The 24,837-nt window shown below is 43.3% G+C and overlaps 1 long non-coding RNA gene across 3 annotated transcripts in view; it reads right to left on the reverse strand.

Moving 5' to 3' along the window:
* Positions 1-24,837, reverse strand: part of LOC142496540 (uncharacterized) — a 107,958-nt gene that overhangs the window by 16,252 nt on the left and 66,869 nt on the right. Inside the window, exon 3 of one of the 3 annotated variants that reach the window (XR_012802045.1) lies at positions 3,755-4,328. The exons of the other annotated variants lie outside the window; for them this stretch is intronic. This is a non-coding gene — a long non-coding RNA (uncharacterized LOC142496540). Of the gene's footprint in view, positions 1-3,754; positions 4,329-24,837 lie in introns of those variants that run through there. 3 annotated transcript variants of the gene reach the window in all.

Raw genomic sequence — 24,837 nt, forward strand, 5'->3', positions numbered from 1 at the left:
ATAATCCGGCCGATCCTCCTTCTGTTACTGTGCACCCCAAAACTGGAACAACCTACCAGAGACTCTCAAAGCCGTCTCCAGTTTAAGTTCTTTCAAGAACTCAGCGGTCTCACATTTTAATCTTGTCTATAACTGTTAATTGTCCGTTAAATATGCCCATAACATATATTGTCCCCAAGTATCCGTGAAATGCCTGTAAATATCACGTGTAACCATGTATTATCATTATAACTCGGTGCCCAGGACATACTTGAAAACAAGAGGTAACTCTTGATGTATTACTTCCTGGTAAAACATTGTAGAAATAAATATCTAAAGCTCCAAATGTTTTGTTAGTTCTCTTATCTCCTCTCGTGTGTATTAATGAAGAGATAGAACTTATAAGGCTATTCCATGGCTGTCTGTAAGGGTATTTGAAACGCATTACTAAATGTTACCCACACATATAGACACGTTTACTCTAATAGAAGTTTCAGCTCTCTTAATTAAAGCACCAAAAAATATATATATACAGCTCAACCCCCTTATACCGCTGTGCTTGGGGTCCAAAGAATCACATCGCGTTATAAGCGGATCGCGTTAGAAATAATGTACAATTGTAGGCATTGTACAATAAAGTATTTAAGACACCAATAATCGTGTTGTAAAGTATTCCTAAATACGAAAATTGGGAGCCACGCTTGCGTCGCGTTATAAGCGGCTTCACGTTGTAACGGATCGCGTTCTAACGGGGTTGAGCTGTATATTTTAAGCAACGTATTCTGCAGGTCTTGGAAGACCCCTGGTTCAGCGGTTATCCTTCTCTTTAGTTCCCAGCCAACCAGTAACATGAACGCTAGTGATGCGATTGGTATTGACTCCCAGGAGAATATTTTCATGCCATTAGAATCCAGCCAAACGGAGATAGAATCGACATGAAGCAATTCTGCAACATGAGACAACCAGTTCAGGAAACAAAATCCATCATTTCATAAAATAGCCTGTACAGTTTGCCACTTTAAAACCTCCCTGACCACACAATACGTATATTTATTTTATTACTTATTTTTTTTACCTCCAGAATGAATGTACCGAATATATTTATATTTAAGACAAATACATTATGCTTAATTTTTTTGTCAACATTTTTCCTGGCTTCTTTCAAGTGCTTGGAAAGTACACTGTTTAAAAAGATAGTTAAGCAGAACCCATGGGAGCTCGCAATAATGATTGGAGTAGCAAGTGTTCTGAATATTAAATGAAAAAATATTTGGATATTATAATTTGGTTTAATTTTAAAATTGATTATTTATTTATTTATAAAATATTTTACCAGGAAGTAATGCATTGAGAGTTACCTCTCGTTTTCAAGTATGTCCTGGGCATAGAGTTAAAATGACAAATAATACATGGTTACAAATACAGTTACATGAATGAACAGGGTATACATTATATACAATACATTGCATGCACAGTTAAAGAAGATGTATATTATAGGCTTATGAAACAGTTACAGACCAGATTAAAATGGGAGACAGCCTTAGTTTTGAAAGCACTTAAACTGATGTTAGTTTTGAAAACACTTAAACTGATGTAGGTTGTTCCAGTTTTATAGTTTTGAAAATATAATCTTAGTAAGAGAATATATATATATATATATATATATATATATATATATATATATATATATATATATAAAAACATTTGGGTAAAGGTACTTTTTGCTGGGGTTTATGTTAGGAATTACAGTATGTTAGAATATCTATGTTTACATATATACCTGGTGCATTTTGGCTTTAAGACATATTACAGTGGATAAATAGTAATCTTTCCAAATCCATTTATAAAATAATTTTTCCACCACGTGTGAAAGAAAACACAAATAAAACAGGGCGAGGCTATGGTTGTCTTTGTTGCCTGTGATAATATAGTAGTGTGCATGGACTTGGTTAGCAGTGTTAAATAAACAAATGGCCCAGATTCTCCTGTGATGTGTGCTATTTCTCAAACTCTCCTGACCGTAGAATTTAATAGAATTTTTCTATTTGATAAATCCGGTGAAGTTTGCTGCCCGAGCTTTCCAGTTGGCCGACGTTGCTAAACAGACACCTACAACAGGTTGTCGTTTCTTATTATTATTATTATCATGTGTTCGAGCAGATTTAAGTTTCTCACAACCCTTCCTTCTCACACACTGGCCTATTAGTGTCTTTCTGCTCCGGATATTGTCAATTGCTACAATGACCAGATGGCTCCATGCTATAAGGGACATACCCAAGCCAAACCAAGTTTTATGCCTGCCTGCTGCCCTCAGTACATTTTCCCCAGGGAAAATTGCACTGTCAATCTGCCAGCCCCAAATTGTATTCAGAGAGAGATCTGCAAACCTTTAACTTTGTGAGTGTGTGTCCCCACAATCTAGGGTGTGATGATCGGAGCACCCCAAGGGAAAACTGTAAATGATGTACTATTCCTGTACATGGAAAACACACATTCTCCTTTACAAACAGAATCTCAATCTGATGAGATGCGAAAACTCCCTATTATAATCAAAATCAGCAGTCTCAACATTTCTGCCCCCAAAAAAGGACCATTGTTTAGACTGCAGCGATGAGTGTATGAGTGGATTTACCTATGTTTTGCTTATCACATTGAGTGCCTGCATCTCATTGGAGAATTGTCTTTTCTTATAATCTAGAGCCAGCCATCTGTCTTTTTTTTTTTTTTTTTTTTTTAAACCAATTGCTTATCCCTGCCTTTCATTACTGATTGCATCTCCTGTCTCTCCTGCTCACACCATACATTATAACGGGGCAGATCTGAAGATTATTTCATTTCATTGTGCGGCTTCGGCTAGCAGCATTTGGCTGTAACCTGGGTTAGTAAATATGCAGAGCAAGCAAATTGTGATTTTCAGATGTATATTCAGTTACATATGAAAATGTTTATTGAGCTGAAACCTATAGCAGAAGCCAAACCAGCAATCCCCCCACTTCATTGTACAATGAATGTATTATTTGCATTAGTTTAACAAATGTATTAATCGCACCCGCAGTGATTCTCACGTTCTACTTCATTCTTTAGTGGTCCAGAGATCATGTTTTATACATTTTTGTAAGTTTTTTATTTAATTTTTTTGGCCCCTTTTAAGAGGCAACCCAAGCAGTTTACAAAAATAAAAAACAAATATTTTTTTTGTTTTAATATATGCAGCCTTTGATTGCCTTTATTGAAAACGAATGACCTAATCTGCCGTTCTCCCGTGATTGATGAGCAAAATCCTGCTTCCCAGGGTTCACTAAATGGCTGCCTTTCAGTTTCACATCAATCCTGCAGTCGGTGTAACTCAGTAGCTACAATGTGTCCTTGTTTTACTAATGTAACATTATCTATGGCTACAGTTTGCAGCTCAATGTGCTTGGAACATTGGCAGCAACTTATCTAAAACAGGAAAGTGTTGCAAAGATCTTGCCTGCTGGGGACGTGCGCTAAAACCTGCTATAGAAATCAAAGAATGCTCAGTCTATTAAAATTCTTTAAAATGGCATTGAGTTGAATTTTAAAACAAAAAAAGGTAGTAAATATTATTTAATACTACAGGACTGATTTATTTAAAAATAAACACACGTAGGATATTGCTTAGATTGCTCACATTGCAACCTTTCCTCTGATTGAAGCAACAGTTTATCAGCCTAGATGAACTAAATGTTATTCATATAAAAGGAAAAAAAACAAATTGCTGATTTTTAAAATACTTTTAATATTTTATATTGCTGCGATTGTCTGTTTCTTTATACAAACTCTTTTTTTTTCTATAAACTCCCCAACATTTTTTAAACCTTTAACTTTATTAGCTGAATTTGGTCTTGATGTGACTACAGATGAGAAATGCAACATTTTCGCTGAAGCGACACTTTGCCAACCTTTCCCTGTGGAAATGGTCGTTTTATTTTTCTACCAAACATTAAAAGTCAATTTGCTGGTCACATGACCCTTCAAATATTGAATTACAAAGACGATGAGAAGAGGTCCCAAATAGTTGCACTCAGCCTAAATAGCCCTTCAAATATCGCCAGTTTTGCCAAATTGTAGAAACATTTGAGCACTGTCACTTTTGCTGAAATTGCACAGAAACGCAAAATTGAAGAGAAATTTGAATTGAAATGTTGAAGCGCCTTTGAAGTCATACGCACATCCCTGCAAATGGGCCACGGGAAAGGCTAAGCATTCCATCACGGCGCAGAAACGCTGATATTCTCTCTTTTACACGATCTAGTCATCACAATCACGGCTTTATTGCCGACTTCTGCTACCGGAGGAGGGGGATCTTTTACTCTTTACGTCCTATGCTAAAAAAAAAAAGAATTTGCTTTATTAATTAGGATGGGATTTTAAGACGCACAGTCCCTGCACCGCCCTCCGACGTTATTTACGCCCTTTCATTTAATCGATGAAATGGCGTGAAAATAAAATATAGTGCCGGCGCAAAACCAAGGAATATTTGCCGAAATACGAGATCCAGTACGAATACGCAGCCTCGCGCTCTACGTTACAAGAAGGCGTCAGAGCGCTGCACATCCCCCGCAAAAATAGCATCCCATTGCAGCTTCTTCGAGCATTACGGTAACAAAAAGCTTGACGTTGTCCGCAATTGTGTGTAGGACTGACTGTCTCCTTTTGTTCTATCGCCGCAAGAAACTGCTAACCCTCGCTCTGCAACATTCCCCCTCTCCAAATCTACTTTGGCGTTGCCAATGTCAGACCTGCTCCTCGCGAGCCTGGGAAGCTGCTCTGCGATGGGAAGAATAAGTGGGACGAGCGATCCGTATCTGCCGTCCCATTTACATTTTGTACATGTTCCTGGCTAACCAGTCACAAAATAGTAACGTCTAGTCACAAGGGATTCATTGAGCCTGCATTGTTCTCCCTTTGCGCACTGCACTATCTACTGGTAACACTATATAAAGTCATAATGCAGAAAACAGGTGCGTTTTATAGATGATGGGTAGGATTTCTCCCTAAGCCGCATCTCTCTTGTGATATATGTGTAATTATATATGCCCAGACTGGCCAGTTCAGCACCACCAGGCCTTTTATTTTTGGAGCTTTTGACTGCATAGCTTCATTCTCCATCCGCCATCCACCTGCTTCCCTTCCCTTACTCCCCCTCCATCTGCTGAATAGGAGGGTGGAGAGGGGGCAGGGTTCATTAGCTTTCTCCAATGCCTCATGCATCAGCGAGCTCCATTACACAGTCAGTCTGTGGGGGAAGGGGAGGGGGGCTTTGTTGTGACAGAATAAACCCCCTTTCACAGCTGTTCAAACCTCGCAGAGCTCCGGGCAAAAGGCGTAAGAGTGGGATGGGGCAGAGAAGAGTGAGCGATAGCTGGCAGCCAGGCGTCTATGTCCACCATGGGACATTTAGTAAGCCCAATGTTCTGAAAGGTGTCAAAAGCTGAAACCCAGGGTCTCTGTAGAGTACACAAGACCAAATGATGTTTGGTGATGTTAAAGCTTCTCTATTTCAATCTGAAACTCACCAGCCCTTTTATCCCCTGTACCCAATTTTCCAACTCTATCTGTCCATGAAGTGTCTGTGAATTGACTGTATAACCCTGTTCTTTTAATGTAACCATGTATTGTTATAGCTCTGTGCCCAGGACATACTTGAAAACGAGAGGTAACTCTCAATCTATTACTTCCTGGTAAAACATTTTTATAAATAAAATGCATTCTGTACCCCCTTCTAGCAATGTACAGTATATACGCAGTCACCATGCATGCAGGAACGTGCTGGAGATACAGATAATCTGCTACAAACAGTGTTAGTTTAGTCTAAAAAAAAACTAGTTTGGACAAAAAAAAACCACAATGGTTTGATTTACTTTCCTGTTTCTGTTCATTCTTGTGACCGATTGGGAACAAATTGAAGAGGAAAAGCACTGCGTCAAGAGAGAGCATTTTTTTTTGTTTGTTTTTTAATACTCATATTTTATTGGTTTTACAAACAATTCAATAAATATACAACAATTAATATTATGGGGGGGGGGGTACATTTGGAAGGTAGTACAGAAGGAAAGGGGGGGAAGGGGAGTGCAGGGGTTCTCAATTCCGGTCTGTGTTTCGATGTAAATCGGTGCATCGAGTCTAATTATCAACAGATTCTGGTAACAAAATGACAATACAGATAGGTGGATTTTAGGTAAGTACAGGCATACCCCGCTTTAAGGACACTCACTTTAAGTACACTCGCGAGTAAGTACATATCGCCCAATAGTCAAACGGCAGCTCACGCATGCGCCTGTCAGCACGTCCTGAACAGCAATACCGGCTCCCTGCCTGTACCGAAGCTGTGCGCAAGCGGGGAGACTATAGAGCCTGTTACAAATGCGTTATTTACATCAGTTATGCACGTATATGACGATTGCCGTACAGTACATGCATCGATAAGTGGAAAAAATGTTATGCTTCACTTTAAGTACATTTTCGCTTTACATACAAGCTCCGGTCCCATTGCGTACGTTAATGCGGGGTATGCCTGTACAAAGCTGGGGATGGTGGCACTCTGCTCCTTAAATTACAACGGATCATAGAGCCAATTGTCTGCCCCTGAGCCCATTAGCCTACGGTTTCAGAGTAAGACTGTGGAGCTATTTAGTACTCGGGCTGTTAAGCCTGGCATACTGTGGTGTATAAGCCACGACTGCCCCACTTTCTGGAATCTGGAACAAGGAGAGCAGTTTTTAATGCCTGTTAATTTTTATAGAGGTTTACATCAGGGACACAAATAAAATGACGGTCTCGGTTGCAGAATTGAATACATGCGCAGCGCCGTAGCGTGATGACCCTACAAGGTTCACAAATTGTTATTTTTAAACGCAAAATATCACAACTTTCTCCACTCTTCTTTTTTTTTTTTTTAGCGGGGGATTTATGTAGGATGTCTCCCATTTCAACTTTTACAGCACAAATATTGTCTAAATCTGAAAGACCCGTGATGTGGACATTACTACGTGACACGTGGTGCCTCTGGACTTCCGCACTCCCACTGTTTGTTCTGTCGTGGGTCACGTTTGAGCGGTTGCTTCAATTTGTTCCAACAAACCACCAGTGACTTATCGATAGCAGCGGTTATCTTGCTGGAACTCTTCCGGCATGCTGCGAACATGTTACTGGCATCATGGTAGAATTGCCATTTGCCCTGTAATTTGGGTGCTGGGGCTATAACTACAATATTAGCAACATTATTACTACCAGCGGTTGTTGTTCTGAATTCCCATCAACTCATTATTGATTTGAGTGAGGCCGGCATTATTCCCTACATTTAAAGATCTGGATAGCTTATACTGAGACGCTGAATACGGAACTTGTGAGCTGGTATTGAATACCAGAGACTGGTGGTATTGTGCAAGTTGTACTGAGATTCATGGATGTCTGGTAACATTATTACCAGTTATACACACTATGCAATTTTAACCTTGTAAGTAAACCCTATATCTATGAATGAAATATTTTTATACTGTCTCACACCATATGGCGCGTGCGCTTTTCATCTTGTTTTTTAGATATCTTTTCTGATGCGGTTCATCTTTGGAGAACCAACTCTAATACCACTCCCATTTTACATTTGGGTTGCACATTGATACCCTGGCATCCAAAACCTACGCCAAACTAGGTGTACTTTATAGGAACAAATCCTCCCTAAGTCTGCTGGTCAGAAAGCGTATCGCACAGCAGATGCTAATGCCAATTATAAACTATGGGGACATAGTACATGGCTCGGCACCCCAAACCCACCTTAGCAAACTTGATACTCTCTACAATTCAATATGCCGCTTTGTCCTCCAATGCAACTAAAAGAAAAACAAATAAGGTAGCCCTAACTTTCTAAACGTGCAAATTAAATACAAATGGATATGAATGACCTATTAACCCCCGACGAAGCCACCATTACGGGTTGTATATATCCTTTTTACCACCATTTGTGTATGTATGGAGCGTCACAGATATAATATTTTCTCCAATGCAACTACAACACACATCACGGCAAAATGCTCAAAGAACTAGATTGGCCATCACTTGAGTCTAGGCGCAAAGTTCATCTTTCCTGTCTCACCTTCAAATACTTTCTGGGCAAGCTACCCATCTGTCTGAACAAGCTCCTCACCGCTATCACATGCAGCATTTATAATCTGAGATCTGATTGGAAAAGACTGTTCATGGTCCCAAGGTTCAGCAAAGTATCTGGCCGCTCCTCCTCTTACCGTGCACCCCAAAACTGGAACAACCTACCGGAGACTCTCACAGTCGCCACTGGTCTAAGTTCTTTCAAAACTAAAGCTGTATCACATTTTAATCTGGACTGTAACGGTTACATGCACCTATAACATATATTATCTCTTACTGTGCATGCAATGTCTTGTATATAATGTATACCATGTTCACTTAATGTAACTATGCATGTGTAACCATGTATCTGTCATCAAAACTATGCCCAGGACATACTTGAAAATGAGAGGTAACTCAATGCATTACTTCCTGGTAAAACACTTTATAAATAAATAAATAAATAAATAAGCAGCCTCGGATTCCCGATCCTATTGGAGATCTTTTTGAGTTATTTTTTTTCTCCTTGGCTATTTACAGTATGCTGACTTGTATGCACTTTTTATTTTAATAATTTTATTTTTTGCACTATTATATATTGTTATTGAATTTAACATATATATCACTGAGTCACCATTATATTACACAATTAGTGGAACATGGGAGAAATAGAAGAGATCCCCTAACTGGTGCAACAAAATGTTACAGCGTGGAGTCATAGTATCATGAATAAATCCGGGACTTCTAATGCCATATAACAATCACCAACCGAAATGCACAATGATGTGTGTATATCATAGAATGAAAATCCCGCTCACAATTAAACCCCATAATGCACAACCGTAATAGGGAGACAAAAATGTACAACCGGGGGTCAGTGGTGACGAAACAAGCTAAGGTGCACAAATGTCAACCCGTCTGTCTAGGCGGCTGGGGCAGTGAAGAAACACACTGGCTGTCGGAGGAAGACATCTGTATCCGTGGGTAATGATAAACACTCACGATTATGGCGTCTGCTGAGTCCCAGAATGGCGTGCTTCAGTCCAGAAGTGAATGAAGGAAAAAATCAATTTGATAAAGCGCTCATCGAGCGTGAAACGCGTCAGAGGACCTTGTTGCCTATCTTTTTGCTGTTATGCTTGTTTAAAATAAATACTTTTTAATTGGACATTAGCCTCCAGCCCTATCTATTGCAGTGATCAGCCCATACTCGATTTTTTCCTTCATATTACACAATTAGACTTTAATATTCACTTTTGATATTATTATTGAAGGAGCGCTACTGACACACCCTTTTCATATATAGAACAATTTTTATTAAGAATCTTTAATTGAGTGTTATATTCCTTTCTCATTGTGAAATTAAAGTCTCAGTTTGAATATAAAAAAAGAGAGAAAAATATCCCCGTCGATAGAGAACCGAGACTTCTAAATAGTGAAGTGCAGAAAGTGCATTGGATGAATAATAATAGCTGTATTAATTATAGATATAAAATAAAAGCACTCACTATGACTATGACAAACTGCCTAGCGTAATGGATAAAAAAGGTGATATAAATGCATAAATACTAGTAGGGTACTAAGGTAGCAGTATATAGAGTAGTCATCATTGGGCTGAAATCAGTGTTACTGTTAAGTGAGTGGATCACCAAAATAAGGCTTGTGCAACTCCTAAGACCATATAATAGGGCTGAGAAAAATGCTCTGTACATAGGTGCACTGCTATACAGGCATACCCCGCATTAACGTACGCAATGGGACCGGAGCATGTATGTAAAGCGAAAATGTACTTAAAGTGAAGCACTCCCTTTTCCCCACTTATCGATGCATGTACTGTACTGCAATAGTCATATACTTGCATAACTGATGTAAATAACGCATGTGTAACATGCTCTATAGTCTCCCCGCTTGCGCACAGCTTCGGTACAGGTAGGAGCCGGTATTGCTGTTCAGGACGTGCTGACAGGCGCATGCGTGAGCTGCCGTTTGCCTATTGGGCGATATGTCCTTACTCGCGAGTGTTCTTAAAGTGAGTGTCCTTAAACCGGGGTACACCTGTACCTTTACAGCAGCACTTTGTTTCCCCGTTCAATGTGTGCATCAATACAATCTGCACACTGACAAGTGATTAGCAAAGTTGCTGATCGATCCATTCCCTGTAATCGATCGCTGAAATTCGGCGAGGGGTTCACTAAATGCATCTTGGGTAATCTTCTGCTGCACTGACAGCCAAAGTTCTCTGAGGAAGATCATGTGATAGGCAGGCACTAGATTCGATTGGTTCACTGTAGAGAGGACAGGGCTCAAAAATGTGATGCTGTTTCAGAAGGGGAAGGGGATATGACTTTGTATATGGTTGCTATAGGAGCAAAAATGCCTATTACATTAGAATACATAAAAAAAATTAAAAAAAAATTTAAATGCTAAAATAATTTTCTCGTAGTACAGAACTGATTTATTTAAAAAAAACTCACGTGTAGGATATTGCTTGAACTGCAGCTTTAACACCGATACGCCCATAGTACTAAATAGATCAACTACTGCAAAGCTATGGTATATATGTTACAAATGATAAGTTGTTAAATACCACCCCTCGCAACTGTAGCCCTTAATGTATAAGGCGATACAGTGTAGCTCAGCACACAGGCTAAGGCTGCGATTCTACTGGTGCCGCGCGCCGCTGGAACAAACTAATGAATACCAATGAAGGCGCACATAGCACGTGACCGCGCACGAGTCTCGGCCAGACAAATGAATTTGTTTTTGCCTGGCGACGGCCGGGTCACGTGCGCGGTTCAGCCAATGAGGGCGAACCGTTCACGTGATGTCACTGCCACGCCTCCCAGTCGCCTGAGCATCGCCTGAATCACAGTTCACATTGCGCAAGCGTCAGGCGTGCGCCATGTGCACGCGCTCCATCGTGCGCGCGCGGTGAGTATAATCTCAGCCTTACGGGAGACACTGAATAGGTCATCAGATTCGCTCCATCATATCTCTTATAGCAAATAGTGAGTGAGTGAGAGCTTGTCTAAACACTATATATCTTTTCATGAAATATTTTTTATACTGTATCACACTATGGTGTGCGCGCTTGTTATCTTTGTTTATATATATATATTAAAGGGAGAGATAAAGAGGGATGGAGATGGTGATAAATTAAACTCTGCATACAGTATATCATTAGAACAATGTAAGGTCCTCACACGCCTTGTGTAGCTCCAATTTCTCTAATGACGTATATCTGAAAACATATGATATACAGATTCATATTTGTTGGTATTGTGAATGCACAATGGGACTGCAAAAGAAAGCTGCTGATACAAGCGATAGCAGATCACCCCTTGTGGCCGACTACTAGAGATGTGCACATTTGTTGCAGAACTTTGCGAATCATGCACAATTAACCCTTCGCTCCATGTGAAACATTTTTTCAGTTCGCCAACATTTTCAACATTGATCCAGACCCTGAAATAGAACATAGGACTTCTCTCTCTTCTCTCTCCCTGTCTCTTCTATCTTCTCTCTTGCTCATCTCTCTTCTGTTTTCTGTCTCTTTCTCATCTCTCTCTTCTGTTTTCTCTCTCTCTCTCTCTCTCTCTCTCTCTCTCTCTCTCTCTCTCTCTCTCTCTCTCTCTCTCCTCTCTCCTCTCTCCTCTCTCCTCTCTCCTCTCTCCTCTCTCCTCTCTCCTCTCTCCTCTCTCCTCTCTCCTCTCTCCTCTCTCTCTCGCTCTCCTCTCCTGTTTTCTCTCTCTATCTCTTCTCTCTCTCTTCTCTCATCCACTTCAACCTCTGGACCTCTCAGTGTTGCGAAATTCACAGATTCCTGCAGCATTGAAGACTGATCTTGCAATTGTTTCAGCCATGTAACATTTGGCAAAATATTTTGTGAACCGGTGAATTGGTTTGTACCAAAGCACCAGTAGATCAAGAATACCTGTAAATAGCATGACAATGAATGTTAAAATCACCAAAACGATGTTTTCTTATAAATAAAGTAACACAGACTCAATTTTCCAAATATAATGGCTATCACACTAAAGTGAGAGCCATTATAACTTGTTATTGACTATTCACTTGAATAGCTATTAATAATTGATAGCAACTATAGCACTTCAGCCAATATACCCAGAAATCTATTGTCTCGGGATTACATGGGACAGAAAGACGCCCCTCTGTGCTCCCGTCTGACAACTCAGAACCTACATCAGTGAGTGCAAATTAAATTCCCAAGTGAGCTGTTTCTGAAGCCAGTGACAGTTGACACTGCAGGCTGAGCCCACATTACATATACACAGACACAACTGTCACTCACAGGCAAAATGTCATTCAATATCCAACTCCTGTTCATCCGGGAATGAGGTTTGTCTCGTACAATACAAGTGGTGGTTTGAGGGATGCTGCACTGATGAACACACAGACGTAAAATGTAATCGTCTCAAATACAAACTAAAAATACCACTTTGTGAGCACGTTCACATGTCTCAGACAAGTTTGTAACCCTGCTTTTTCCCACTTCAGCCAGGGATTCTGGGTAATGACATGCAAATGAGCACACACAATGTCACCTTTTGCTTCATCCATTTGAACATGGACCACTATAAGCTTCTGCCTGCCGCATTACACAGCTTTTCAGCACAGCCTGGGTTAAAGAAGTGCCTTTGTGGAACAATTAAAAAATGCATTGTGACTCAGTAAGACCCCTTAGAAAATGCTTCCAACTTTGCGGAACTCCAACCAATTTACCCTATTGATAAATAAATAGAATTGCTGTGTTAAGTCGTATATTTTCTGCATACAGTTGTCTACATTATATACAATTTATAACATTACAGTATAACATGTAATCATCTTTTCTTTTGGATGGCAAAATACAATTTTAGATCTTGAAGAATGAAATGTTGGAGATAAACTTAGGAAAACTGCCGATAACCGCTGATATATTCCCGGACAGGCTGAAAACCACTAGGACACATTATTGCAGCACTGCTCTGACAGACAGGATGCTAAAATCTAACTCAAATGAGCGTTCATTAATTAAATCAAGTGCTGACAATGTATGCAGTGCAGATTTGTGTAGTGTATTGGCTAATCATTTCTTTTTACATATGTAGCGCACAAGTGTGTGCAGTTAGAACCAGAAGCGGTGCTGGTTGTTTAAAGTGTGTGCAGTTAGAACCAGAAGCGGTGCTGGTTGTTTAAAGTGTGTGCAGTTAGAACTAGAAGCAGTTTGAACAAGGAAGCGGTTAAACAAGGTATAGTTATTGAAGTACAGTTTACTGTTAGTACTTCTAAACTTCATAATTGCTAGAATGAGCAGGATTGAAAATGCCACTCAATGCACATCTTGCCACATATATGTGCACTTGGAGCAGCTGTTCCAAGGAGCATACCGCTGTGAGAAGTGTGAGCGGGTGGTCGCTTTAGAGTCACAGATTGCTGATCTGAAGAGGCAACTTGCAATATTGAGGGACATTGGCAATCTTGAAAGGGAATTAGAGCTCCCTTGCTCTAGCAAGCAGGCCCTTGCTTCAACTAGTGGTGCAGATGGTGGCGCTGTTAGTGAGGAGCAGGTAGGTAGCTTGGTTGCTGTTAGTGAGGAGCAGGTAGGTAGCTGGGTGACAGTTAGAAGGGGAAGCAGGGGCAATAGGGAGAGGCAGGTCGTTTCTGAGCTGACACATCCCAATAGATTTGCCATGTTGAGTGAAGATATTGGGAATGTTGGGGCAGAAATGGCAAGGCTCGGGGAGACTAATTCCTCTAGCAGCCAGGGGAATAGTTCCTCCAGCACAGAGGGGACTCATGATGCTCAGATACAAAGAAAGATTGTGGTGGTAGGGGACTCCATTATTAGGAAGGTAGATAGGGCAATCTGTTGCCAGGACCGCGTGAACCGAACAGTTTGATGTCTCCCGGGTGCTCGGGTTCGGCACATTGCGGATCGGGTAGACAGATTGTTGGGGGGGGGGGCTGGGATTGACCCGGCGGTCCTGGTACACGTTGGCACCAATGACAAAGTTAGAGAAAGATGGAGGGTCCTAAAAAATGATTACAGGGATCTAGGCCAAAAGCTTAAGGCAAGGACCTCCAAGGTAGTATTTTCTGAAATACTACCAGTGCCATGCGCTACCGCAGGGAGACAGTCAGAGATCAGGGAGGTTAATGCATGGCTAAGAAAGTGGTGCAGGAAGGAGGGGTTTGGGTTTTTAGAGCACTGGGCTCCTTTTCTGAGAGGTACCATCTATATTCTAGGGACGGATTGCACCTCAATGAAGAGGGATCTTCTGTGCTAGGGGGGAGAATGCTAAAAAGGTTGGAGGAGGTTTTAAACTAGGATTGAGGGGGGAGCGGAATGAAACAGATAATGAACTAAATGGAATAGATGAGGAAACAAGGTGGTATGGAGGTAGAATGGGGGCAAGTGTGAGTTTAAATACAGATAATACTAGAAAACTTCTAAAGACTAAACAAAGTGGGCGCAGAAAGGAAGGAGCAGATAAGATAATAGTACAGGCTGAAAAAAAACTGACAGATAAAATGGGGAAGCTTGAATTAATAGCTGCAAGGGAGCAGTATGATATCATAGGCATTACTGAAACATGGTGGGATGAAACTCATGACTGGACAGTTAATTTAGAGCAGGGTTTCCCAAACTTTTTTTTCCGTGACCCGGTTATTTTTGAACTTCTCCTTCGTGACCCACTAAAAATTTTATCGCCTATACTGGCCTATAGGGCCTGCACAGACACACACACAGCCACTGATACACACACAGACACACACACACACACAGCCACTGATACACACACACACACACACAGCCACTGACAGCCACGCAGCCACTGACACACGCAGCCACTGACACTCACACTGATACATACACACAGCCTCTGATACACACACACGCAGCCACTGACACACACACGCAGCCACTGACACACACGCAGCCACACAGAGACACTGCTACACACACACACTGATACACACACACTCGCTCTCCCCTATAAGCACACAGACACAAACAGTGAATTACAGGCAACGACGGATGTGAGTGACGAGGGAGGGGGCCAGGGGCACTTGCGTGGGTGGGAGGGAGGGGGCCAGGGGCACTTGGTGGGTGGGAGGGGGCCAGGGGCACTTGGGTGGGTGGGAGGGGGCCAGGGGCACTTGGGTGGGTGGGAGGGGGACAGGGGCACTTGGGTTGGGTGGGCTGGGGCCAGGGGCACTTTGGTGGGTGGGTGGGTGGGAGGAGGCCAGGGGCACTTAGGGGGCCAGGGGCACTTGGGTGGGTGGGTGGTAGGGGGCCAGGGGCACTTGGGTTAGGGGGCCAGGGGCACTTTGGGGCCAGGAGCACTTGCGGGCCAGGGGCACTTTGCGGGCCAGGGGCACTTGGGTGGGTGGGGGCCAGGGGCACTTGGGTGGGTGGGTGGGAGGGGGCCAGGGGCACTTGGGTGGGTGGGAGGGAGAGGGCCAGGGGCACTGTGGGGGCCAGGGGCACTTGGGTGGGTGGGCGGGGGTCAGGGGCACGTGGGAGGGAGGGGGCCAGGGGCACTTGGGTGGGTGGGAGGGGGCCAGGGGCACTTGGGTGGGAGGGAGGGGGCCAGAGGCACTTGGGTGGGAGGCAGTGACTGGGTGGGGTGACTTACCTTGCCGCCGGACGCTTTCCCCTGCTGCCCCCGATATCCCCTGCTGCCCGGGACGGGAGGTGGGCTTGGGGGCACGGGAGGTGGGCTCGGGAGGGGGGTCACGGGGGGTGGGCTCGGGAGGGGGGGGGCACGGGAGGTGGGCTCGGGAGGGGGTGCCACGGGAGGTGAGCTCGGGCAGCTGGCCGCGGGGGAAGCGGGCCGCAGTAGGAGCTGGTACTTCCTCCTCTGTCCCACGTTGGGAGCGGGGGGGAGGAAGGGAGCGGGCCCTGCTTGCCCTGCGCAAGCGCGCGGGACCGCGGGGGGAATCGCCGCCATTTTTTTAAAATTGAGCAGGGGGGACGGGAGACACCGCGCGGCCAGCCTCGCTGCGACCCGGCAATTTTGGTGCCGTGGCCCGGTGCCGGGTCGCGACCCACCATTTGGGAAACGCTGATTTAGAGGGTTATTCCCTTTTTCGGAAGGATCGAACAAATAGAAGGGGAGGTGGAGAATGTTTATATGTTAAACCGGATCTAAAACCTATTATAAGGGAAGATGTCTATGAAGAGAATGATGAAAATGTAGAGACTTTGTGGATAGAAATTAGCAGTGGAGGTAAAAGTATAAAGAAAATGTTTGTGGGAATATGCTATAAACCACCAAATATCTGTGAGATTGCGGAAGCTAAAATACTTTTGCAAATGGAGAAGGCATCAAAACTGGGTCATGTTTGCATAATGGGGGATTTTAATTATCCAGACATAGACTGGGGCAATGAGATTAGCGTTAGAACAAAAGGGAACAGATTTTTGAGGGTACTTAAAGACAATTATATGACCCAAATTATTGAGGAACCAACCAGGAGAGGGGCAGTTCTGGATTTGGTCATATCAAACAATGTAGAAGTAATAACAAATATTCAAGTCCTGGAACATTTGGGAAACAGTGATCATAACATGGTCTCATTTGAAATAAATGATCAAAAAACAGATTACTCGGGTTCAACAAAGACTTTCAATTTTGGAAAGGCAGATTTTAATAAACTGAGGTCTAATCTAGTAGTAATACAATGGGATGATGTTTTTGCAGGGAAAATGTAGAAGATAAATGGGCAGTCTTTAAAACATTGTTAGAAAAGCACACTTATCAGTGTATACCCTTGGGTAATAAGTATAAAAGAAATAAGTCAAAACCAATGTGGCTAAATAAATAGGTAGGGGAGGAAATGGACAAGAAGAGGAAGGCGTTTAGATTCTTTAAGTCAGAAGGGACAGAGACATCGTATCAGAATTATAAGGAATGTAACAAAAATTGCAAAAGGGCAATCAAATTAGCAAAAATGGATAATGAAAAAAGGATTGCAATAGAAAGTAAGGTCAACCCTAAAAAATTCTTTAAGTACCTTAATAACAAAAAAATGAGAAAAGAAAATATAGGACCCTTTCAGTGTGAGATGGGTAGGCAGATTATTGGAGATAAGGAAAAAGCTGAGGTATTAAACAAATTCTTTGCCTCTGTGTTTACCAGGGAAGAATCAAGTTCAATAGTAGTGCCGCAGGAGGAAGCCACAACCTCCATATTAATGAACAATTGGTTAACTGAGGAAGAAGTTCATAAGCGACTTGAAAAAATTAAAGTTAATAAGGCACCTGGCCCTGATGGCATACATCCAAGAGTTCTCAAGGAGTTAAGCTCAGTAATAGCAAAACCTTTATATTTAATATTCAATGACTCCATTTCCACAGGCTCGGTACCACAAGATTGGCGTAAAGCAGATGTGGTGCCTATATTTAAAAAGGGAGCTAGATCACAACCAGGAAATTACAGACCTGTAAGCCTGACTTCAATAGTAGGGAAACGACTTGAAGGTTTAATACGGGATAATATTCAGGAATACCTAATGGAAAACAAAATTATTAGTAATAGTCAGCATGGATTTTTGAAGGAAAGATCTTGCCAAACTAACCTTATTTGTTTCTTTGAGGAGGTAATTAGGAATCTAGACCAGGGTAATGCAGTTGATGTGGTCTACTTAGATTTTGCAAAGGCTTTTGATACGGTTTCACACAAGAGGTTGGTGTACAAAATAAAGAAGTTGGACTCAGTAATAATATATGCACCCGGATTGAAAACTGGTTAAAGGACAGACAACAGAGGGTTGTCATAAATGGAACTTTTTCAGGTTGGGCTAAAGTCGTGAGTGGAGTACCTCAGGGATTGGTACTGGGACCCCTGCCTTTTAACGTGTTTATTAATGACCTTGAGGTTGGGATCGAGAGCAAAGTCTCCATCTTTGCTGATGATACTAAATTGTGTAAGGTAATAGAATCAGAGCAGGATGTAATTTCTCTTCAGAAGGACTTGGAGAGACTGGAAACGTGGGCAGGTAAATGGCAGATGAGGTTTAATACAGATAAATGTAAGGTTATGCATTTAGGATACAAGAATAAAAAGGCGACTTACAAATTAAATGGAGATATATTGGGGGAATCCTTGATGGAGAAGAATTTAGGAGTGCTTGTAGACAGCAGGCTTAGCAATAGTGCCCAATGTCATGCAGTAGCTGCAAAGGCAAACAAGATCTTATCTTGCATCAAACGGGCAATGGATGGAAGGGAAGTAAACATAATTATGCCCCTTTACAAAGCATTTGTAAGACCACACCTTGAATATGGAGTACAATTTTGGGCACCAATCCTAAGAAAAGACATTATGGAACTAGAGAGAGTGCAGAGAAGAGCCACCAAATTAATAAAGGGGATGGACATTCTAACTTATGAGGAGAGGCTAGCTAAATTAGATTTATTTACATTAGAAAAGAGGCGTCTAAGAGGGGATATGATAACTATATACAAACATATTCAGGGACAATACGAGGAGCTTTCAAAAGAACTATTCATCCCACGGGCAGTACAAAGGGCTCGGGGCCATCCCTTAAGGTTGGAGGAAAGGAAATTTCACCAGCAACAAAGGAAAGGGTTCTTTACAGTAAGGGCAGTTAAAATGTGGAATTCATTACCCATGGAGACTGTGATGGCAGATACAATAGATTTGTTCAAAAAAAGGTTGGACATCTTTTTAGATGGGAAAGGTATACAGGGATATACCAAATAAGTATACATGGGAAGGATATTGATCCAGGGATTAATCTGATTGCCAATTCTTGGAGTCAGGAAGGAATTAATTTTTCCCCTTAATGGGGTTTTTTGTTTGCCTTCCTCTGGATCAATAAGTAAGTATAGATATAGGATAAAGTATCTGTTGTCTAAATTTAGCATAGGTTGAACTTGATGGACGGAAGTCTTTTTTCAACCTCATCTACTATGTAACTACTATGTAACTTTCCCCACCCCCTGAGAGATGTGTGGCTACGGTGTGTGTATATGGTGCAATACTTGTGGTGCACAGAAGATCTGAGTCTCTGCTACTGGGAACCTGGGGTATACCTGAGTCGATGTTCGGTCGGTAGCGCCTCCACCTGTACAGGATTCTATGATGTAGAATAACTCCGCTACAGGACCCGCATACAATAAAACACACACTTATGAAAGATAACTGTCATATTCTCAAGCCTGCTGTACCCATGCTTGGCCACCGCGACTGCTGCCACTCTCAATGTCTTGTTCTAGCCTGCAGTACCTATACTTGTCCACCAGGATTGCTGCTGCTAAACTAGGAACATTCCAGACTCTGATACCTGACACCTCTGCACCTGTGCTCCACCTCTCAGCCTGCCTATATAAACCTCCCTTTCCTGTTCCTCCCTTGCCTGTTTATACTGGTTCCTTAGCTCCTGCAAGGTTCCTGTGTTTACTGCTGTGCTAGCTATTGCTATCATCCTGTTCCAGTTTCCTCGTTGCCGACCTCTGCTTGTTTCCTGACTTCGCTACCTGCCGCCTGCCTTGGACCCCTGCTTGTTTCCTGACTTCGCTACCTGCCGCCTGCCTTGGACCCCTGCTTGTTTCCTGACTTCGCTACCTGCCACCTGCCTCTGATCTCTGCTTGTGACTCCTACTTCGCTCCCTGCTGTTCCTGCCACTGGGATCCACTTCAGCCGAAGTCCAATCCTTGACAGAATAAACAGGCCCTACCATGGATTCCGCTGGAACAGACCCGGCTCAGGCTCAGACACTCCATGACTTAAAACATATCATGGTTGGTTACCAGGAACAACAAAGACACGTGCTTAATCGTCTTGGCCGCTTGGAAGAACAAGCCACCACCGCGGAAGCTGAGAATCGTGAACTACGTGCAGCCTTAATCACCTTGTCTGGTCAAAACACTGTGCTTGTGCAAACCGCACCCCGTATATCCCTTCCGGAAAAAATTTTGGGGAAAAAAACAATCTTTCCGGAATTTCCTTAATCAATGCAAACTTGTGTTCAAGCTTCAGCCCATCATTTATCATACTGAAGAAGCCCAGGTTGGACTGATCATAACCCTGATCAAGGATGAGGCCCTTGCTTGGGTCTCCCCTATGTTAGAACAAGATAGCCCACTACTAAGGGACCTGGAGGAGTTCATTGAAGCCATGAGTCTTATTTTTGATGACCCAAATCGTAGTGCAACCGCTGAGGCAACTCTGAACAATCTTCGTCAAGGAAGACGCTCTGCAGCTGAATACGCCACTGAATTCCGCAGATGGGTTAACGATACTGATTGGAATGAGGCCGCGCAGAAATATCATTTTCGGCAGGGTCTCTCGAAGCAAGTTAAAGACGAACTAGCCCGGGTGGAGCCCCCAGAGAGATTTCAGGACTTTGTCCGTTTATGCATCCAAATTGATCGCAGGCTTACGGAAAGACGATTGGAGAGACAGGGGTTCATGCCAAGCAACCCCGGGTTTAGAGATGTCAGTACCCCAAGACGTTCCAGGGAGACTGAGGAGGAGCCGATGCAAGTAAATACACTGCGGGGACCCATCTCAACCGGGAAAAGGAATAGACGCCGAACAGAAGATCTCTGTTTATATTGCGGAAATGATGGGCACTATCTCGCTGATTGCCCAAACAAGTCCAGGCGGTCTTCTTTCCAGAGCCCTAGGAGAAATCAGCTGCACGCTATTTCAAAGACTGTTTTCTCTGCTTCTCAAGGGAAAGATAACCCTCCTTCGCTACACCCTCACCTCCTGGTTCCTATTATAATCGAGGAAGGAACACATCGTTTTTCAACCACAGTAATGGTCGACTCAGGGGCGGCAGGGAATTTTATGGACATAGAATTCGCCAAGAACAATTTGGTATCATTTGTAGCCAAGGAATCGCCAGAAAGGATGGAAGTCGTTGACGGTTCTCCCTTGAGCTCTGGACCTGTTACCCATGAAACCAGTAACTTAACACTAATCATGGAGCCCAATCACCAGGAGAAGATTTCTTTTGGTCTCATTCCATCACCTTTGTTTCCCGTGATTCTGGGAATTCCATGGCTCATGATCCATAACCCACTAATTGACTGGAAGACAAAGACCCTCACATTTCCCTCGGAGCACTGTCAGCTAGCCTGTCTACCTAAAACTCCTATACCAGAGTGTGTAGGAATACATAAGATTTCCTCGTCTCAAGAAAATCTTCTGCCGGCTCCTTACTCTGAGTTTTTAGATGTGTGTGACAAGAAGAACGCAGATACGCTTCCCCCACATCGCTCTTATGACTGTCCCATTGAATTATTACCGGGTGTTGCCATTCCGTTTGGAAGAATCTATTCCCTATAGCCGGAATTGAAGGTCCTCAATGACTACCTACAGGAGAACCTATCAAAGGGTTTTATCCGACCCTCTACTTCTCCAGCAGGCGCTGCGCTCTTCTTCGTGGGAAAGAAAGACGGTTCTCTACGCCCCTGCATTGACTATCGGGAACTAAATAAGATTACGGTGAAGAACAGGTATCCATTACCTCTGATTCCTGAACTATTGGAAAGAATTCGGTCAGCCAAAATCTTTACCAAATTAGATCTCAGAGGAGCGTATAATTTGGTCCGCATTTGACCCGGGGACGAATGGAAAACAGCCTTCCGAACCCGTTATGGGCACTATGAATATCTGGTGATGCTTTTTGGACTCTGTAATGCCCCTTCTACCTTTCAGCATTTAATTAATGATGTCCTTCGAGAGTTATTGGACCAATTCGTAGTGGCATACCTGGATGACATCCTTGTCTTCTCAGATAACATCATGGATCACCAGAGACATGTCAGAATTGTCCTTGAGCATCTCCGTAAGTACAAATTGTACATCAAGTTAGAAAAATGCGAATTTGAAAGACCAGCATGCAATTTCTCGGTTACATCATCTCTCCCGAGGGTTTGAGTATGGACCCAGGCAAGATTCAAGCCGTGGTGGAATGGCCAATCCCTCTAAATGAAAAGGACATTCAGAGATTTGTGGGTTTTGCCAACTTCTATAGACGTTTTATTAAAAATTTCTCTGGCATTATTGCCCCAATCACCCAACTCACACGGAAAGAATTCCCCTTCAAATGGTCTCCTAAAGCTGATGCGGCATTCGAACAATTGAAGTCACTCTTCACATCTGCCCTATCCTTATCCATCCAAATCCAGAATTACCATTCATCTTGGAAGTGGATGCATCCGACTCCGCTGTTGGTGCCATTCTGTCACAAAGAATTGGACCCAAGATGCTCCTTCATCCATGTGCCTTTTATTCATACCAAATGTCAACAGCTGAACGAAATTATGACATCGGAAACAAAGAACTCTTGGCTATAAAAGCTGCATTCTCTGAGTGGAGACATCTACTGGAGGGGGCCAATCATCCAATTACGGTCTTTACGGATCACAGGAACTTAGAATTAATTCGATCCGCAAAGAGACTGTCTGCGCGACAAGCCAGATGGGCTCTCTTCTATGCAAGATTTCAGTTCCACATCTCATACCGCCCTGGCTCCAAGAATGGGAAAGCCGACGCTTTGTCACGGTCCTTTCCTAATCCTAGTTCAGACATAGAGCAAGAAGAAACTATTCTTCCAAAAAGAAATTTTTTGGGTGTCACATTCTCTGCCGATCTCCTCACACGAATAAAGGGAGCCTACTCAAATGACACTTTTCTTAAAAATCCTCCTCCGGAAGCAGAACTATTTCTATGTGATGGTCTCTGGAACTGTAAGGATCGTCTGTTCGTCCCTAAGGAGGTAAGATTAGAGGTGCTCCAATTAATGCACGACTCCCGACCCGCTGGTCACCCAGGTGTCCTCAAGACACAGGAACTGTTGTCTCGCTCTTTTTGGTGGCCTAAATTAGCACAAGATGTTAAAGACTATGTCCTCTCCTGTGAGACTTGTGCTAGGACCAAGACCCCTCGAGCATCACCTGTGGGTTTACTGCAGCCTCTTCCGGTTCCAACTCGTCCTTGGGGGTCCATATCAATGGATTTTACTGTTGACCTGCCCCGATCAAATGGACATAATACCATCCTGGTAGTGGTGGATCAATTTACAAAGATGGCTCACTTCATTGCAGCACAGAATCTTCCTTCTGCAGACCAGACAGCCAAGTTGATTGTGAAAGAGGTGTTTCGGCTTCACGGGGCTCCTGATGAGATCATATCCGATAGAGGGGTACAATTCACTTCAAAATTTTGAACCTCGCCACCCTTAGGTATGTCATTAATAATGCATCGCTAAATCCCTGCAATAACTATAACGGAGCTCTGTGGATAGGGAACACCTCTTTGCATACCATTAGCACTAACGTCCGTTATAGTAATGCAAGGGCCCGTTAATAGCATTTAACACTGCTTTAGGTGAATTTTTGAAGATACCCGTTAACACTTAATGATGCATTGACTTATGTTTTTAAAGGCTCGTTAAGGCAATAACGGAGCTTTGTGGATCTGAGTCTAAGTGCTGTATAACATAACAGCTACTGGCCTAACAGTCCCGCAGTGGGGCTGCATAACAAACCAGGTAGGTCACAGGAGGTGACCCTTGGTAACATCTCTCAAAATGTTGAAAAGTTACCATGGGTCACCTCCTTTTTAAAGGGGTGCACTAAGCCCTACCCTAACTCACATTTTTAAACTCTCTCATATCTATGGCACATTCCCATCTTTCTTTAAACATTGCCCCCATCCTAAAGAAACCCTGTCGTGGCCCAACCTCCCTCCCTAACTACCTCCCTTCTCCCCACCTCCCTCCCTAACTACCTCCCTTCTCCACACCTCCCTCCCTACAGTAACTACCTCCCTTCTCCCTTTTGCCTTTCAGATGCTTGAGCAGCTTGTATACAACCACTTGACTCACTTTCTCTCCTCCAGCTCCCTGCTTGACTCCATGCAATCTGGTTTCCGTCCTCTACACACCTCCAAGACAACACTAACAAAAGTGGCCAAACAAAAGTGTGTGTGCGCGTGCACAAAGCGAGATGCGCCACCGCCTTTGCCAAAAGACAAGATTTTTGTCTTTTGGTGCGGCGGCCAAGTGCTGGCCATGCCACGGCGGCGGTTCAGCCAATGAGGGCGAACCAGCCGCGTGACATCATGGCCGTGTCCCCGCGACACGACCTCCTCCTGCTCTACTCAAGACTCACGGCTTACATTGGTGCAAGCGCCGCCAGGCGCTCCGACGCGCGCGTTCACGCATTGACTGGGGCCGTAGCCTTAGGGTCACTTCTCCTTGCTAACTCTCCTGGATCTCTCTGCTGCCTTTGACACTGTTAATCACCCCCTTCCCCTGCACACGCTCCACTCCATTGGCCTCCATGACGCTGCCCTCTCCTCGATCACGTTCTACCTATGCAGCTGCTCTTTCAGTGTTTACCTCTCTGGTGTCTCCTCTTCCCTCCCTCTGTCTGTTGGGATCACACAAGGCTATGTCCTAGGCTCTGTGCTATTCTCACTCTATACCTCTTCTATTAGTGAAGTAATGCAATCTTTTGGCTTTCGGTATAATCTCTATGCCAATTACACACAAATGTACCTCTCCTCACCTGACCTTTACCCCTCTCTTTTGTCCTGTTCAACCAACTGTCTATCCGTAATCTCTTTCTGGATGTTCCTCCATTACCTGAAGTTTAACATGTCCAAAACAGAACTAATACTTCTTTCCCCTTCCACTTCCACCCCTACACCCAAACTCTCCCTGACTGTCAATAATACCACAATCTCATCAACACCACA

The sequence above is a fragment of the Ascaphus truei genome, chromosome 6, assembly GCF_040206685.1.
Source record: "Ascaphus truei isolate aAscTru1 chromosome 6, aAscTru1.hap1, whole genome shotgun sequence".
Classification (NCBI taxonomy): Eukaryota; Metazoa; Chordata; class Amphibia; order Anura; family Ascaphidae; genus Ascaphus; species Ascaphus truei.